General features: G+C 33.9%; 2 pseudogenes; both read left to right on the top strand.

Annotated features, from left to right (window-relative positions):
- The first annotated feature begins 461 nt into the window (after positions 1-461).
- On the top strand, positions 462-8,564 carry LOC120149989 (annotated as a pseudogene).
- A 3,457-nt stretch (positions 8,565-12,021) lies between these two features.
- On the top strand, positions 12,022-16,425 carry LOC120150080 (annotated as a pseudogene).
- Positions 16,426-19,495: the final 3,070 nt, after the last annotated feature.

Below are 19,495 nucleotides of genomic sequence, written 5' to 3'. Positions count from 1 at the left end.
TAACAAATAGAAAACCAAACGTAATCAAAATAAGAGTAAATTAAAATTTAATGAGTAAATTAAATTTTTTAAACTTTAGAAATCAAAGTAGGAGCGAGAGGAGAGTTTGTAGGTGAAATTTGTAATTTACGCTTTGTTTCATTTAAAAAATAAATTCAAATAACGGTTGCTAACCGGTTTTTCCTCTAATTTGTTCGCGCCACGACCGGTCCAAAGCGAAGCTGTCTACGCGGGGAATATATCGTAAGCTTCACTGTACTTTCCCGTTCGGCGTCAACTCTCCATTTTCATCACACCAGATTTTCAAGCTAAGGAAACTCAATCAAACAAAGCCACGTCATCGATCACAATCAATTCCCGTTTCCTTACCAGACATCAACCGGCGGTATAAATATCTGATTTTCTTCTTCCATTTCATTTCAGATTTTCTTTGAAATTTTATTTTTTTGGCCGTCGCTGCCATGTCAACGACGGCGGAGATGGAGCAATTGACGTCGGGAGCAAGCAACCGGTTAATTACGATCCTGAGAACCCTAGGAGTCCCTCTTATTTTCATTCGATCAATGATCTTGTTTCTTCTCGTCATTCTCTTCCCTCGGTGCCGGCACTCTCAGAGGGCCGTCGCGGCTTCTAAAATCGCTCAGCTTAGGTCGGTATCGATGCAGAAAAAGGAGGACACCTTGAGAAGGAGAGCCTTGTCGGAGGCTTTGGACGTGGGGTTTGAAACCGGCGACGAAGAGATTCAGTGACAGTGGAGCACGTCTCTATTCTCGGGAGTTCGAGGAAATGCCTTGTTTTGCCGGTCTTGGTTTTCGATTACAGGTGAATTGAGGTACGCTTTACTTCATTTCTTTGTTATGCTTTACTTCTTTTCTTTGTTATAGAATTGAGGGAAAGAAATGAATTAATTGGATACTTTATTGTTAGATTGTCTCCTAATTGCTCTGCTTGTTTGTGATTTTAGGGGCATTTTGATAATCATACACGGGTTGAAGGAGCACAGGTAACCTTAATTTGTCGATTGAATTGTGTGAATATCTCAGTATCCATAAATGAATCTCATTTTTCTCATAATGGACCAAGGGAGCTGTCGGGATAGTTGCCCATAAAATTTCAAATTATCATATATTTTAGATATTTTTTGTATTTTCTATTAATAATCTACTTCTACCTTAAAATTTCAAGAATTCGCCTCCTAACTTAAAATCTTACTTTTGTCCATGTCTACAACTTTGGTGTATATGCAACTAAACTCTTGATATGCAACTAAACTCTCGCAACTTTGGTGTATATGCAATGGACTGGACAGGTACATAATTTGACACAAATTCTCCCGTAGATCTTTTGTTCTCTTGATAGTTCAAGGGCCAAACGTTGTAATTCGTTGTAGTTAATGACATAAACTCTCTTGATGTAGGTCACGGTGGCAGTGATGGATTGCATGGATATGTTCCTTCACTCGATTATGTAGTTGCAGACACTGTAAGTTCTTCTTGAATTGTTATGAATTTTAATGTGCCTTGAGATTAACTTTTACTCGTTTGTTTTATAATATTCGATCGGATTATCTTCTTGCTCTTGTGATAATTAAAAGTTTAAATCGTAAATCATTCGAGGGTTACCGACTTTCATGACTACTGCTTGGTTATATACAACTAAAACTTTAACTGGTTTTGTTTCTTAAGGGGGCTTTTTTGGTGAAAATCAAATCAGAGAATCCCGGTGTACCGTTGTTCCTTTTCGGTCACTCTACCGTTGGAGCAGTGGTTTTAAAGGTATCACACATGTTCAAGGTGTAGCATTTAGGGTTCAGAGGTATAAGGACCTTAATTATCAGTTGAACTTTCGAATTAATAAGGTTCAAATGTGCAGGCAGCTTCATATCCTTGTGTTCAAGAAATGCTGGAGGGAATTGCTGACATCTCCAGCTTTACATGTCAAGTCAGCACATCCAATTTTTGCAGTAAGTTGCTCCTTGTTCTTGTTTCTTAGTTGAACTAAATCATTTTGTATTGATCTTGAGGTTTATTTCATGAAGAAAAGGATTAAAAAGTTAGAAGTTCCTTGGAAACCAATCAATAACCTGTCATATGTCCCTATGAAATCCTTTAATGCTCCGTTCGGGAACTCGGATTTCACTATGTAAATCATAAGAACAAAATTTATGTTGAAAATCCACCGAAAAAAATATCAAAAATGGTTGGTTAATTGTTGAAAATTAGCAATGGTATAATTGTATATTTTAGTCATTGTAATTTAGGGTATTTACAAATTAGTCTTTAAGCTTCAACTATAAATACCCTAGCTCATTTAGCTTCAAAATCATCCCAAAGCATTCTAGCTTTCTCCCAATACTAGAGAGTTTCTTGAGAGTTGTTTTCTCTTTTTTTTTTATCAAGAGAGAATTATCATTGTTTTCTCCTTGATAGATCGAGAGAAGTTGTAATTCCTATTTTCTCATAGTGAAATTCTTCTATCGTTGCCCGTGGTTTTTACCATATATTATTTAGGGGTTTTCCACGTAAATTTTGTGTCTCTTTTACCTTCATTTTTATTTTCTCAAATTATCAGTTGTGATTTTGCTCTATTCGATAGCCGTCTTCCGCAACAATTGATATCAGAGCCAGATTTGAGTGTGTAATATCTGCTTATTGTCTTTGTGGTTGCCACCAAAAGGTGGATCATCCAATTTAAGAAAGTAAGAAGGTATTATCCATTCTTTGAAGGTTCCAGAAACTATTCACGATAGTGAAATAGTGGGAGCTATCCGTAATAGAAGCTATGGCAATAAAATTTGATATTGAAAAATTCAATGGGATAAATTTCTCATTGTGGAAATTGAAGATGAATGTTATCCTGAGGAAAGACGGTTGTCTAGCAGCTATCAGTGAAAGACCAGTAGATTTCACATATGACAACAAATGGATCGAGATGGACGGGAATACTATGACAAACTTTCATCTAGCATTAGCAGATGAAGTATTGCCAAGTATCGAGGAGAAGAAGACAACTAAGGAGATATGAGACAATCTCACCAAATTGTACGAGGCCACATTGTTACACAATAAAATTTTCCTTAAGAGGAAATTGTACACTCTCCGGATGCCAGAATCTACTTCAACGACGGAGCACTTAAACACGCTGAATACTTTATTTTCTCAGCTTACATCCCTAAGATGTACAATAGGAGAACAAGAACATGCTGAACTTTTACTTCAAAGTCTACCTGATTCGTATGATCAACTCATCATCAACTTGACAAACAGTAATGTCACCATTCTAGTCTTTGATGACGTTGCAGCTGTTGTTCTACAAGAAGAAAATCGGCGCAAGAACAAGGAAGACAGACAAGTAAATCTGCAACAAGCAGAAGCGTTGACAACGATGAGAGAGAGATCAACGAAACGTGGCCAAAGCAGCAGTCACAAACATAGTAGATCAAAGTAGAGAAGAAAGAAGAATTTAAAGTGCTACAACTGTGGAAATAAGGGTCACTTGAAGAAGGATTGTTGGAGTCTAAATAAAAACTTCAATCCACAAGGCAATACCACAAACACTTCAGATGATGGAGATGCTCTATGCTGTGAAGCGTCAACCACCGTGGAAGGTAGAAAGAGATATGCAGATATATGGCTCATTGATTCGGGAGCAACATATCATATGACCTCAAGAAGAGAATGGTTTCATCATTATGAACATGTCTCAGGAGGATCTATGTATAGTACTATAGTTGAAATGATCATGCCTTAGAGATCATTGGCGTGAGAACCATCAAATTGAAGATGTATGATGGAACAATTAAAATTGTTCGAGATGTGCGACACGTGAAAGGCCTGGAGAAAAATTTATTATCAAATGGATTGTTAGATAATAATGCAAGCAAGATTAAAACATGGAAAGGAATCATGAAGGTATTCCGTGGAGCGCTTGTGGTGATGAAAGGCGAAAAGATAGCAACAAACTTATACATGCTAAAGGGAGAGACTTTTCTAGAAGCAGAAGCCTCTGTTGCCTCATGTAGTTCAGATTCTGCAATGCTATGGCATCAAAAACTTGGACACATGTCAGAACAAGGAATGAAAGTCCTTGTGGAGCAAAAGCTACTTCCAGGCTTAACAAATGTATCACTTACTTTGTGTGAGCATTGCATAACAAGTAAGCAGCACCAGTTGAAATTCAATACGTCAAATTCTAGAGGCAAAAGTGTTCTAGAATTGGTTCACTCTGACATATGAAAAACACCAGTTACATCCCTAGGCAGAGCAAAATACTTTGTCTCATTTATTGATGAATACTCCAGGAGATGTTGGGTGTACCCTATTAAGAAGAAGTCAGATATGTTTTCAACTTTCAAAAACTTCAAAGCGCGGGTGGAACTTGATTCTAGAAATAAGATCAAGTGTTTCAGAACAGATAATGGAGGAGAATACACAAGTGAAGAATTTGATGACTTTTGCAGGAAAGAATGCATCAAAAGACAGTTACAGTGGCGAACACTCCTCAACAAAATAGAGTGGCAGAGCGGATGAATAGAACCTTGTTAGAAAGAACAAGAGCAATGTTGAGAGATGCAAGCCTAGAAAAATCATTCTGGGCAGAAGCAGTCAATACCGCCTGTTATTTGGTGAATCGAGCTCCATCAACTGCAATAGAGCTGAAGACACCAATTGAGATGTGGACTGGTAAACCAACTGATTATTCAAACCTCCATGTATTTGGAAGTATTGTGTACGTGATGTACAACTCCCAAGAAATTTCAAAGATGGATCCAAAATCCAAGAAATGCAAATTCTTGGGGGGTATGCTGATGGTGTAAAGGGGTATCGCTTGTGGGATACCACTGCCCGCAAAGTAATCATTAGCAGGGATGTTATCTTTGTAGAAGATAAATTACAAAGAAAAGAATATGATGACGGCGCTGAAAAGTCAAAGACTACACAGATACATGTGGAAAATGAGCTTGAACAAGGAGATTCTTCTGAAGCAGAACCAGCACATGATGAACAAGAACTAGAGAGTTCTGAAGCTCCAACAACTCGTCAATCAGATCGTTTGAGAAGATATCCCAATTGGTACTCAGATCATGTTATATAAGGAAATATTGCATATTGCCTTTTAACAGAGGACGGTTAGCCATCAATATACCAAGAGGCAATAAACAACTCAGATGCTTCATTGTGGATGATGGCGATGCAAGAAGAAATCGAAGCTCTTCATAAAAATAATACATGAGACCTTGTGCCACTACCACAAGGAAGGAAGTCAATTGGTAACAAATGGGTCTTCAAAATCAAGCGAAATGGTGATGATCAAGTTGAGAGGTATCATGCAAGACTGGTGGTCAAAGGATATGCTCAAAAAGAAGGTATTGATTTCAATGAAATATTTTCTCATGTGGTTCGACTAACAACAGTTCGAGTAGTTTTGATAATGTGTGCTACATTGGACTTACATCTAGAGCAGCTAGATGTTAAAACAACTTTTCTTCATGGAAATCTTAAAGAAGAAATTTATATGCTCCAGCCTGAAGGTTTTGAAGAAAAAGAAAAGAATAACTTGGTTTACAAGTTGAATAAATCTTTGTAATGTCTAAAGCAGGCGCCGATGTGTTGGTATAAGAGATTTGATTCATTCATTATGTGCCTTGGATACAACAGACTTAATGCAGACCCTTGTGCTTATTTCAAGAGGTCTGGTGATAACGATTTTGTTATATTGGTGTTGTATGTGGATGACATGTTGGTTGCAGGACTAAACAAAGATCATATTGAAGGCATAATTGGCTAGGGAATTTGAAATGAAGGACTTGGGATCAGCAAACAAGATTCTAGGGTTACAAATTCACCGAGATAGAAGTAATAAGAAGATTTGACTTTCACAAAAGAACTACTTGAAGAAGATCTTGTCACGATTCAGCATGCAAGATTGTAAGCCAATTTCTACCCATCTTCCTATTAACTTTAAATTATCCTCTAGTATGAGTCCTATCAGTGAAGAAGAGAGGATGGAGATGTCTCGAGTACAATATGCATCGGCAGTGGGAAGTTTAATGTTCTCTATGATATGCACAAGACCAGACATTGCACAAGCAGTGGGAGTGGTTAGTCGGTACATGGTGAATCCAGGCAAAGAGCATTGGAATACAGTAAAGAGGATCTTGAGATACATCAAAGGGACCTCAAATGTTGCATTATGTTATGGAGGATCAAACTTACTAATCAATGTGTATGTAGATTCTAACTATGCAAGTGATTTGGATAAAAGCAAATCTATTACAAGATATGTATTCAAAATTGTTGGTGGAGCTGTAAGTTGGGTTTCAAAATTGCAGTCAGTTGTGGCTACATCCACAACAGAGGCAGAATATGTAGTAGCTACACAAGCCAGTAAAGAAGCAATTTGGTTGAAGATGTTATTGGAGGAGCTTGGGCATAATCAAGAGTATGTCTCTCTATTTTGTGCCAGTCAAAGCGTCTTGCATTTAGCAAGGAATCCAACATTTCATTCAAGGACAAAACACATACGAGTTCAATGTCATTTCATTCGTGAAAAGGAGGAAGAAGGGACGGTAGATATGCAGAAGATTCATACCAAAGACAACATAGCAGATTTCATGACGAAGGCGATCAATGCTGATAAATTTACTTGGTGTCGATCCTCTTGTGGCATGTCAGAGACGTAAACAACATGAAGGTACAAGGTAGAAAGAATGGTGTGAAGATATGATTGTTCCAATCAAATCTTCAAGTGGGAGATTGTTGAAAATCTACCGAAAAAAATGTCAAAAATGGTTGGCTAATTGTTGAAAATTAGCAACGGTATAATTGTATATTTTAGTCATTGTAATTTAGGGTATTTATAAATTAGTCCTTATGCTTTAACTATAAATACACTAGCTCATTTAGCTTCAAAACCATCCCAAAGCATTCTAGCTTTCTTCTAATACTAGAGAATTTATAGAGTTTCTTGAGAGTTGTTTTCTCATTTTTTTATCAAAAGAGAATTATCATTGTTTTCTCCTTGGTAGATCGAGAGAAGTTGTAATTCCTATTTTCTCATAGTGAAATTCTTCTACTATTGCCCGTGGTTTTTACCCTATATTATTTAGGAGTTTTCCACGTAAATTTTGTGTCTCTTTATTCTTCATTTTTATTTTCTCAAATTATTAGTTGTTATTTTGCTATATTCGATAGCCGTCTTCCGCAACAATTTATTCATTAGACATAATAGTTAAGATTCAATAATGTTATACCTCCGGAAATATCTCTAGTTAAGATTCAATATTGTTATACCTTCGGAAATATCTCTTGGCGTTATCCATCGAAAATCGCATTGCAATCCAACTCCATCTCACCTAAAATCTTGTACTCCAAGACTTCCTAGATAGCGTTGGACCTTTGGCAACTTCACATAATTTATTAGAGGCAAATTTGACAGCTATCGTTATCATAGGCCTGATAGCAGTCGTCCTACGACAAAGATATTTATGTCTAAAAGAAAGATGGAAAGGGGATCTTCCTCTCCCTCTCTCTTCCTCTAGAGTAATCTTCCTCTACCATATTTTCACTACAATATAAAAAATTAGTAGCAGATGATAAAAGTCTCCTTCCGACAAGTCTCGGCTCTCCGTCTAATCTAGAAACGTTGAATCGTTCAAGACCGACAAGTGAAATTTGTTCCTATCAACAAATACAATGTTACATTTTATTACTCGATTTACGCTATCTTTGAAATCCAAATTCCCAAACGCTACCTAGTGGTACTTCATTTATGAAAAAACCAGGCTCATCTTTATTAAAATGCCAAAGGTCTGCCAAAATATTCTTTAAAGCCGTAGTTATAGACTATGTGGGGTGGTTGTTATAGGCTTTTGGAGTTAGCTGGTCTGGTTTTAACTTGAATGGTGTTGCCATGATTATATATAGTCTTAATGGAATAATAAAATTTTGATGAATTGGCTTTGGCCTGTGGTTTAGTACTTTAATCTTATTTCTAGCTGTTCGAATCTGCATCTTAACACCGATCGAAATGGATACGATACACCATACCACTTCCCCCATTAAAAATTTCGGCATGGTACATTTGTGAAGGCCCTTGCTCCTCTTGTTTATCTAATTGCTCCAAAGTTGCAGTTCAAAGGTACCAACAAGAGGGGCATCCCAGTTTCAAGGGACCCTGCAGCAATGTCGGCCAAGTACTCCAATCCCTTAGTCTACACCGGTCCGATAAGGGTCCGAACCGGGCACGAGATATTGCGCATATCGTCACACTTGTTGCGGAATTTCAAGTCCGTAACAATCCCATTCTTCGTTCTACATGGAACGGTAGACAAAGTCAACGATCCTCTCGCTTCATGGGATTTGTACAACAAAGCAGCCTCCAAGTTCAAAGACATTAAGCTTTACGACGGCTTCTTGCATGACCTGCTTTTTGAGCCGGAGCGTGAAGAGATTGGACAAGATATAATAGACTGGATGAAGAAGAGATTAGATGTAATGCATGTGTACTGGTTTATAGTGGGATTTGTAACCATGCATAGGAATTATTTTTATGTAATTTGTTGATTTGATTATTTTATTTTATATACGAATCAAATTTTCTTCATCATAAAATGAATTATTTATAATATGTATGAAAAATATTTGTAAAAAATAAAGTTAAATCCAGAATGATACACTGAAACATACTAATATTGATGAATATATATGTATCAAAGAAGAAAATGATGTATTTCTATATAATATTTACTACTTTATGGTTGGAGTGTGAACGATCTCGTTGTTGTTCTCTTGTATATTAAATTTCATTAAACCCATTAATAGAAATATCAAAAGCATTAATCACTAAAAGAATCAAAGTTGAACTTGATGAATAACTATAGAGATGCAAATGTTCTTTTATCTTTGATTTTAGTTGAGATCCGATTCTTTAGTTGCTTTCAACGCATCTTAAAGCTCACTCCCAAATGAATGTTTACTCTCAATCAAATGGATTTCAAATTACAGTCTTTAATAATTAGATTTGTAAATAACTTTAGAAGAGGATTTTATCGTGTATAATTGCGTATTTATAAAACAATTATAATTTTTAAATTTAATATTATGATACAATTATTAATTTGATGAGAAGCTTATATTTTAGTAATGAAAATATAAATTATCCGGATAAATAAATAAAACTTTAAAAATAGTGTCAATCGAGAATAAAATTCCATCTTAAAATTCTCCCAAAAACCTTGCGACGTGTCGGCCTATTACAAGACCATGCCATTCAATTAACATCGACGAATCTTCTTCTTTTTAATAATTTCTATGCATTTCTTATATATATTTTTTAATTCATGATCTGTATGTAATTTTTGGATTGATCTGTATTTTATTTTTAATAATCACATTTTCTCAATTTTTAAAGTCGTGCCAGTATTGATAGATATGATTTTTCAGTAGTTTGGTTTTATGTTGTGGTTCATTTATCGATACAGTTAGATTTATTTATATATATATTTTATTTGAGTTTTTAGATGATTTTTTAACTTTTACTTCGTATAGTTCTTATATAATCACAAGTTACTAGTTTTTTTTAATGCTAATGTTTATAAGAAAATGTCTAAATTATGAGTTTAATTTAAGTTTATGGTTATAAATTTTTATTGTAATTTTGAATATTTCCTCTTTTTTACTAAAGCCTACAACTTCTATTTACATAAAAAAAAATTAAGACTAAGTTGATAAAATATATATATGTTGACAACTAAATATATTATTGTACTTCAATTAAAAAAGGTCATGTTATTGTTTTGTTAGCGAATCAATAGAGAGCTATTAAAACATAATTGATCGAAAATATTAGTGATAAAATTGGAATTTTTTTGTAGTTTGATGTTTAAAATAAAAATATGTTAATAGTTGGATGACTTAACAAATATGATTTGCCCTAGAAAATTACAAATATTTCGTTCTATACTTAAGAGAATACTTGTTTTAGTGGAATGTAGAATTACTTTTATGAACATAATTCTTAAAATGTAACATTACTGAAAATATTACATTAAATTATTTAATTTATTTGATAACAACGTAAAATTATATTATTTGGTTGGAGAACAAAATATTACTTGAAAGCAAGATTTATCAAATTGTTTATGTGATATTTTTAGTAGATATTCTTTTTAACGAGTTAAATATTTAATATTAAGTTGAAAGACACAATGACAAAAAATATTTTTAATGTTTTACTGTTTAGCCATCTTTGATCTTATTAAACACTTTGATCTCAACGTTTTATTTTAGGACAAAATGCACTGTGATTGGATAGAAATAGTTATGTGACTAATGATCAAAGCTTGTCAGTAACATGATAAATCCTATCTGTCCAAAGTCATGACTTTGCACATATCTTTTTTAATAAGTTATTTGTTTGCTCTTGTATTTGATGCCACCTCTCCAAATTCAAATGAGGTTTATTTAATTACCATGTTGATTTATCTTTACTTTGGATCCTTAGATTAGACATTAATAGATGTTCACAATCATTGTGAATATGTCGCGATTGAGTTGTAATAATGCCATCTTGTTGACGAGTCATTATTATTATTATATGTATTTTTATGTTAGTATTAATGATATCATTCATCGTTGGAAATCGTGTTTATTTGTATCAACCGTTTATTTAATATATTTGGTTAGATTTTAACTTTTACTTGAATAGTATTTTTTTAATATATTTTTAAGTGACTAACTTATGTACTTTAATTGTTTTAAGAAAAACATAGGACTTATATGATTAATTTACTCTTATTAATAAAATTAATCATGGTTATTAATTCAAAAATTTTAAAAACAAAATATATTATGCATGTCAGTTTAGATTAGAGACGAAGTATTGGAATATGAAGGACAGCTAAAAAAATATTAAAATAAAAAGTAACAAAATAATAATTATAACAATAATTTCTTTTATAATTTTATTCTTTTCTTCTATTTCAATAAATAAAATCTTGTCATACCGAAAAAATATTTTCTCTAAAAAATATGTCAAGGAAAAATGTTAATTCAAATTTTTCATCACAATTAATCAAGGATGTTATTATTAGTAACTTAATATAATAATAATAAATTATACCATTTTGACCAATTATATGTTAGTATAATAAGGCGAGACGTTAAATTTATTAAGATTAATGATTCAAATCTTAATACCAATAATCAATTGATATAATGATATGAAATATTAGATTCTTTAAATAATGCCAAGTGTTCTGATCATGACAATTACAAATAAAATAAATTAGATACCAATAATTGATTTTTTTAAATCAAATCTTAATATTACACACAAAAAAGCCGATTCTAGAAGATCATCCTATAAAGAGCTTTTGAATTAATGGACTAACTAATAAATATTAGTAATAATAAAAAATAGAAAATAAAGACATAATATCAAAAACACTTTTGAGAATACTTAAATAAGAATCTCTTAAAAATAAGACTTCAATACCTTATTACTAGAATAAGCTAAAAAATTATCACATTATTAATAAAAAACATATTTGAATTAAAAAATAATGTAATTAATTACATATATATTGTTAAAATTATACTGATTATAATATAAAATATTATAAAAATAAAAATTTATTAAAAAGTTAATTATATTTATATTTTAAAGTTCTATTAATTATAATATAAATTACAGAATATTATAAAGTATATTTTTTATAAATATATTATTTATTGGATTATAATATAAATAAATTAAAATTAATTATTAAATATATATCTCGATAACAAAAATTAATTATTAATCAATTAATAATTTAAAAAAATAAAAACTAGATTAATTATTATATCAAATATTAAGGTTAAATTTTAAATATTATAATAAAAATAAATTATACCGATGGAAAAATTGTAATCGGTAGAGAGCATTGCGTCTTTCACATCACATCCCTGTCTCCCGCTTGCACAATAGAGAAGGAGAAGGAGAAGGAGAAGGAGAATCCGTTCATCTCTGCAGATCCCCAAAATCCCCACTCATCAAACCCTAAATTCACCCATCTTTGTAGTAAAGATACTCAAATTTTCTTTTTTCCGGTTCTTTTGGGTTTTTAGACACATCTATCAAATCCGGCGATCGGATATATATATATAGCCGATGATTCTAGAACCTTCATAAATAAACTTCACCAAGCTGCCATCGGTCATGGACGTGTGTAATCCGTACGATGCCTGAGCTTCGTAGCCGCGCTCGCATAAATCGGACATCCGTTAACCCTAACCAGAATCCAAACCTGATTGATATTGTTCGCCGGAGGGAACCGGACAGAAGAGGATACAGAGGACGCGATTGTCGCTGCCGTTGATAACAACGAGCTTTACAGCAACGGTAAAGGATACAATAATATTGTGGGCGGTATCGGATTTGAAACGACGCCGTTGGGAAGACAGGAGGACGAGTATATTGAAGAGCTTAGGGTTTTGACAGAACAGGTTGCCGAAAAGAAGATGAAAGAGTTCGACAGTGGCGTTCGTAGCGGTGATAAGGGCCAGGGCGCTGAAGATGAAGGAAACACAGCTCCGCTTCCTGAAAAGGTTTCTTTTTTATTTTATTGTCTTTAATTGTTGTTTTGTTAATATTTTTAAAATTTTATTCTTTGTTGAGAAAGGAAAAAAGGTCAGTTTACGAAGTCATATTAGTCTTAAGAATGGATTTTTATTCTTTGTTTTCGATGCAACAGGTTTCGGTGGGTGGTTCCCCGATGTATAGAATTGAAAAGAAACTGGGGAAAGGAGGCTTTGGACAAGTCTATGTTGGTCGACGAATTAGCGCTAATGGTCCGGGAGCTCTCGAGGTACCTAATAATATTATAGAAGATTCAATTCCTTATTTTTATCAAATGTGCTAAACCTTTTATGTTTGAATTTTAGGTAGCTTTAAAATTTGAGCATAGAAGCAGCAAAGGATGTAATTATGGGCCACCATATGAGTGGCAAGTTTACAAGTGAGATTCCTATCGTCTCAATTTTTAATAGTTGTTTTATTTTATCTTAGCCTCATTAATCGGGGTTGTATGTCATTTGTGATTTAACCATGGATTTTTCTTATTGCCCAGTGCACTTGGTGGTAGCCATGGTGTTCCTCGAGTTCATTACAAGGGCCGGCAAGCTGACTACTATGTTATGGTATGTGTTTGTTATACTGCAGTTTCTTAAGTTCAATATACATATATATATGTGTGTGTGTTTCAGGTTTCTATGTATTATCTTGAGGTGTTGCAATGTTTTTTACAGGTGATGGATATGCTTGGACCCAGCTTATGGGATGTTTGGAACAACAACTCGCACACGTGTGTTAATTGTGAAGTTACATGGTAGATTTTGCTTTATTTATTCACAGTGAAACCATCTAATGGTAGCTTATTTTTCAATTCCAGGATGTCTATCGAAATGGTAGCATGTATTGCCATTGAAGCCATATCAATCTTGGAGAAAATTCACTCCAAAGGGTGATACATTTTTATACTTTGCTTATGACTTTTTCCTTTTTGGTTTAAGATATGGCAAGAGGATTTGTGTCAAGAGAGTTTATATGATTGAATTGATAAATGTTGATAATCAGTCAACTAAATTGAGGTTGTATTATTAGTTTTGGGTAGCAATTATCATGATTCTTCCTTCTGTATATTTATTTATTCTTTTTGTGTGTGAAATAAACACATTTGGTGCTATAAACTGTTGCTTCTATACCTTTTAGATATGTGCATGGTGATGTGAAACCTGAGAATTTCTTGCTTGGTCCTCCTGGAACTCCAGATGAGAAGAAACTTTTTCTTGTTGACCTTGGATTAGGTAAGCTGCATAACTTTTCTTTTAGATCTACTATTCAGATCCAAGTGATTTTTGACTGTTCCGTTTCTCTTTTGACTTACAGCCACTAAATGGAGAGATAGTTCGAGTGGTCAACATGTGGAGTATGATCAACGTCCTGATGTTTTCAGGTAAAGTTGATAAAATTGTTATCCATTACCTTTGCACGCTTCTCTTCTCCTTTTGTATGTATAATTTTCTTTGTTAATTTGTACTAAGCTTTGAACTTCATTTTCTTTTTCTATTTTTGAGGTTATGTTCAACAGTTATTGATTATTTCTTTACCCACAGGGGAACTGTACGATATGCTAGTGTGCATGCACATCTTGGTAGAACTGGTTGTAGGAGAGATGACTTAGAGTCTCTGGCTTACACACTCATATTTCTCCTCCGTGGTCGGTTACCATGGCAAGGATATCAGGTTTGCATTTTTGTAACATAACTTTCTGCATGTAGATATTTATTGTCTCTTGCTTTCTGATTCAAGTCGTTTTTTTAGGGTGAAAATAAAGGCTTTCTTGTATGTAAGAAAAAGATGGCCACTTCTCCAGAAACTTTGTGTTGCTTTTGCCCTGCACCCTTCAGACAGTTTGTCGAGTATGTTGTGAATTTGAAGTTTGATGAGGAACCGAATTATGCAAAATATATCTTTCTTTTTGATGGGATTGTTGGTCCAAATCCTGATATTAGGCCAATAAATACTGATGGTGCTCAGAAGGTAGTTCTTGCGTCAACATTATTTGATTAACTTGTCTTTGAAAAGAAATACATCTAAGTTGTTGGAATTTATTGAACATATATATTTTTCTTGAAGCTTATATATCAAGTAGGACAAAAGAGGGGACGATTAACAATGGAAGAGGAAGAGGATGAACAGCCAAAGAAAAAGGTTCGAATGGGTATGCCTGCAACTCAGTGGATTAGTGTGTATAATGCTCGTAGGCCTATGAAGCAAAGGTATGTAAGAACCATCTCCAAGCTTTTTCAGTTATTAGTAAGAATAGGTGTTAATAATTTCCATCTCCTGTTATAGATATCATTATAACGTAGCAGATGTGAGGCTTCCCCAGCATATTGAGAAAGGAAATGAAGATGGGTTATTTATCAGCAGTGTGGCTTCTTGTTCTAACCTGTGGGCTCTTATCATGGATGCTGGCACTGGCTTCACTGCTCAAGTTTATGAACTCTCTCCATACTTCCTTCATAAGGTTGGTTATGTTCTTTTGATTCTGAAACTTATCTATTGCAATTCTTCTATATTATTACATATCATTTGTATGCTATTTTGATGTTTTCTCTTAGTATTATATGTCAAACATAGTTGTAAATAGCTCTTATTGGTTTACCACAAATGCTCATCTACCAATTTTGTTACTCTCTGAAGGAGTGGATTATGGAGCAATGGGAGAAGAATTACTACATCAGTGCAATCGCAGGAACTAATAACGGGAGTTCATTAGTTGTAATGTCTAAAGGTTAGCTTAGCTTTCCCTGGGGTAATTTAAAATGAAGTTTCTACTTTTATACATGTACATCTATCTTATTTCTATCCCTTTGTTGAATGTAGGGACCCAGTATTTGCAGCAATCCTACAAAGTTGGTGATTCATTTCCTTTCAAATGGATCAACAAAAAATGGAGGGAGGGTTTTTATGTGACTGCCATGGCCACTGCTGGAAGCAGATGGGCAATTGTTATGTCACGTGGTGCTCCATTTTCTGATCAGGTTTATTGAATTTTTAGAATATCTGTTCAATGCCATTCTGTTTTTTGTGTTAAATGAAAAGCTTACAGCCTTACTGTATCTTGTTCTGGTTCACTTTCAGGTTGTAGAATTAGATTTTCTATATCCTAGTGAAGGTATTCATCGGAGGTGGGATAGTGGCTATCGCATCACTTCAACTGCTGCAACTTGGGATCAAGCGGCTTTTGTTTTTAGTGTTCCAAGAAGAAAACCTGCAGATGAAACTCAGGAGACCCTTAGAACTTCTGCTTTCCCAAGCACTCATGTAAAGGTATTTACTTCAACTTTATCAGTAGCTTATTTCATCCTTTTTCCTGAAAGTGTAAATGTTTACGTAGGGCTTTCTTCTCCAGGATAAATGGGCAAAGAATCTCTATATTGCATCAGTTTGTTATGGTCGAACTGTTTCATGAACTGCCAAAGTTTTGTTAAGATGCCACTCATTTTGGTTGATCTTGCACTTGTACGGCGAGGGACAGCTCTACTGCTTCATTTTTAAGGAACTAAGCTCTTTAGCCAGCTTGACTGATCACAACATTAGGGAGTTGATGTATGCAAATTTCTACTTTATAGTCACCATTATGTAGCATCTGATCAAACACCTGTGCACTGTCATCCAATCAAGTGAAAAATATTTGAGCTAAATTCTTATATATTCTCTATTTAGATGAGGATTCTAATACCTTGTATAGTTTTGAAGTCGTAATTTCTTGGTTGAAGGCAAGTGCGCAGGTTAAGTTTAATTGTCAGTGTGCAAGGAACATGCATTGATGTTTTTATGCTGGACCCTAAATGCTTTCAGTCATTCAATCTGTGTACTACATCTAGCTTTGTTTCTAGAGAAGATCATAATGATCTTCCACTCTTTCACTTCTGGGATGTCTGATTTGATGACCCTAAAGAGAATTTTACTTATTTTGTACATTTTTAAGCAACAGTATTATTGATTTTGGGCTATAGTTGATGTTAGTATTCCCATTTCCATTATCCATCTGAATATCTTGTAGATTGTTGTTAGTAATGCAAGCATATCTACCTATTCCTTTTGCCAAAACCCAATTTTCCGAATTTGTTTGGCTAGTTGTATTCTTCCCATTTTTATTTCCAGAGCGGAGAGTTCATGCTATTTTGTTTCGGCTTGGTGCATGCTAAAGACATATTTATTTAAGCATTCAAATATTTGAAGTTGTGATATTTCAATGTACCATTTTTAGCTAATTTGTATATTTGCCGATGTAGTCCGATAATGCCATTTGCAATGTAGCTTATAATTGTTCATTTATGTATTTTAACGGTCTTTGGAGTTTGGACTTCAAAATGGTGCTTTGTGGTGATTATCTATCAAGGCTCCCAACATGTGATCCTATGAGATGGTTGTGTTTCAGTAATGGAGGTCAAAATCGCAAAAGAAGAAATGCTGTTCAGGCCCTTTTATATGTGCCTAAAAGTTCTGCGAAGAAACTTGGAGGAGACCGACTGATATGTAATTTGGTAAGGAACTTTCCGTGGTTAATGTGATTATAGTAGTAAGCCTAATTCCACTCTTGGCTTGCAATTCTTGTGCATATATTGACCATTCAATTCATTTTCAATATTTTGCCATGTATTTTTCAGGTACAACTACAAGTTCATCAGTCTTATAAAGAACCAACTCTGTTTTTCCTGCCTCTGAAGTGGTAAGCAAATCATGGCTTTTTCAGCAATTCATATCTGAGATTACCTTTATATAATTGTGACTAATGTCATACTGAAATAAAAGCATCCACCCCTTCAGACATGTGCTACCACCGGTTTTACCCTTGTGCATACAGTTATTTTTGGCATAAGATACCTTTTGTATCATGCATAAATAATCTAGGATATCGGTTTGAAAATTTCCGCATAAGGTGTGGTGGTTAAGAGGGTTGGAGAGTTTACTTTCTTGTTCAGGGACTTGTCATGTAATAAAGCAACGTGGTGTGCTAACTGTGATAGTGTTCACTTGCTTTCATAGTTTGGGAACCTCTAATATAGTGGGGTGTTTGTGACGATCTGTAGTAGCCTTGTTACTCGGAATTTTGTGCAAGTGTCGGACGTAGGTATATACTTGAATCAGGTATTTGGAGGACTTGTGTTTAGATATTTGTCAAAAATGGGTGCTTAAAGCAAAAGGAAGAGTTCGAGCACAGGTCACAGTCTCAATTATGTTACATAATTGCCCTCTTGTTCTGGACAAGAAATCTGAAGCAAACAGCAACCATGTGTTTCTAAAGTGACTTGTTTATGCATTAACCACTTTCTTTTATCGTCTCTCTCCCTGTCAGGATTTGCAATGTTTGTTCTTGCAGAGCAACCTCAGTGCAAAATTAGTTCGAGAATTGTTGAATAATGCCAGTGATGTCTTTGCTTTTCCATGACTAAAGAAATATTAAGATCATTGATCGGTGATTGCAGTGATTATTTTGCAGTTTTCCGGAGGCGGGGATATGTGTACTGCTGGTATTTGTAATTGTTCAGATCGTGGTGTGGATTTGTAATTGACCAGTCGAACTTAAGAATTGATACATTCCGACTTACTGGTATTAGCCAATGGATCCAAGCCAGGGGTTGAATTCTAGAGATCTTCATGGAACTAAAGAACAATGGTGTTACGTGAACGTTGCCTCCATTCTCTGGGTGATCTGGGGGCACAAACAACAATGAAACACAGACTATGCCCTGCTCGAACGAGGGCAGGCAATGTTGCTCGAACGAGGGCTGGCAATGTTGCTCGAATTAGGATAGACGATGTTGCTCGAACGAGTGTAGGCAATGTTGCTCGAACGAGTGTAGGTAATGTTGCAATGCCTGCTCGAACTAGGACAGACAATGCTCTAGTTGACTGAAATTCTTTCTTTCATAATAATCTATGCGAATGATGTGATGATCTCTTGGATTTGGACATGTCAAGATCTTGTATATCCAGCCATTAGTTCTAAATAAGAGTAGGTGTTGACTTGAGATAAAATAATATAAAATTCTCCCACCAAGCTATATAGTTAATTTGTAATTTTATAAAAAATACAATTTATAAAAATCTGAAACTTTGCACATTTTATAATTACAATTTTTTAAATAAAAGTGGGTAATATATTCTACTGAAGTGCAGCAGAGTCAATGATGGTGATGTTATATTATATTAAAATGGTGGTTGTTCACAACAACATTATACAAATTAATTAACAATTAGTTATTAACAAATAAATTTTTATTCAACATGAGACGGTAATGAGGGAAAAAGAAGCATTATACAATCATCATACAATAGCTATTAGTTAATATTTTTGTATTCAAAATAATTAAAAAGATATTATTAACATAAATAGATTAATTCGATCCATAAAAAGATTTACTAATAAACTAAATCATGACTGAATTTATGTAATATATATTTCTTGAAGAAATCAATCACGAAACACCTTGATCGAACAGATTAAGAATTTGAGTTAGAATAGAATTTTATTTAAAAATAATTAATAATATATAATCTCACATTTTACATGAATTAATAGTAATTTTTTTAATAATATGGAGTGATAGTAGATATTATAATTTTTTTAACCACATCTCTTACAAACATAACTAATCTAACACGATCTTTAAGAAGAGTAATATTTTCCTTTATAAATAAAATTTAATTTAACATGTTTCACAATTATTATATATTTAATCTATTGGATTTCACGATTATTATTCATTTGTTGATCGAAATCTTAAAATTAAAATATTAGATTAAAAATTGCAGCAATCGACCAGTCTTTTCCACGTACATCATACCTACTACCAGGATGCTTTCGTTGAAACATTTGCTGGTACTATGAAGCATTGTTTTCGTTAATCAATTCTCATTATTATCTCCGCACGTTTGA

This window comes from Hibiscus syriacus, unplaced genomic scaffold (genome assembly GCF_006381635.1).
Source record: "Hibiscus syriacus cultivar Baekdansim isolate YM2019G1 unplaced genomic scaffold, ASM638163v2 tig00111013_pilon, whole genome shotgun sequence".
NCBI classification, from domain to species: domain Eukaryota; kingdom Viridiplantae; phylum Streptophyta; class Magnoliopsida; order Malvales; family Malvaceae; genus Hibiscus; species Hibiscus syriacus.
Note: the sequence above shows the minus strand (reverse complement) of the source record. Positions and strands in the feature narration are given on the sequence as shown.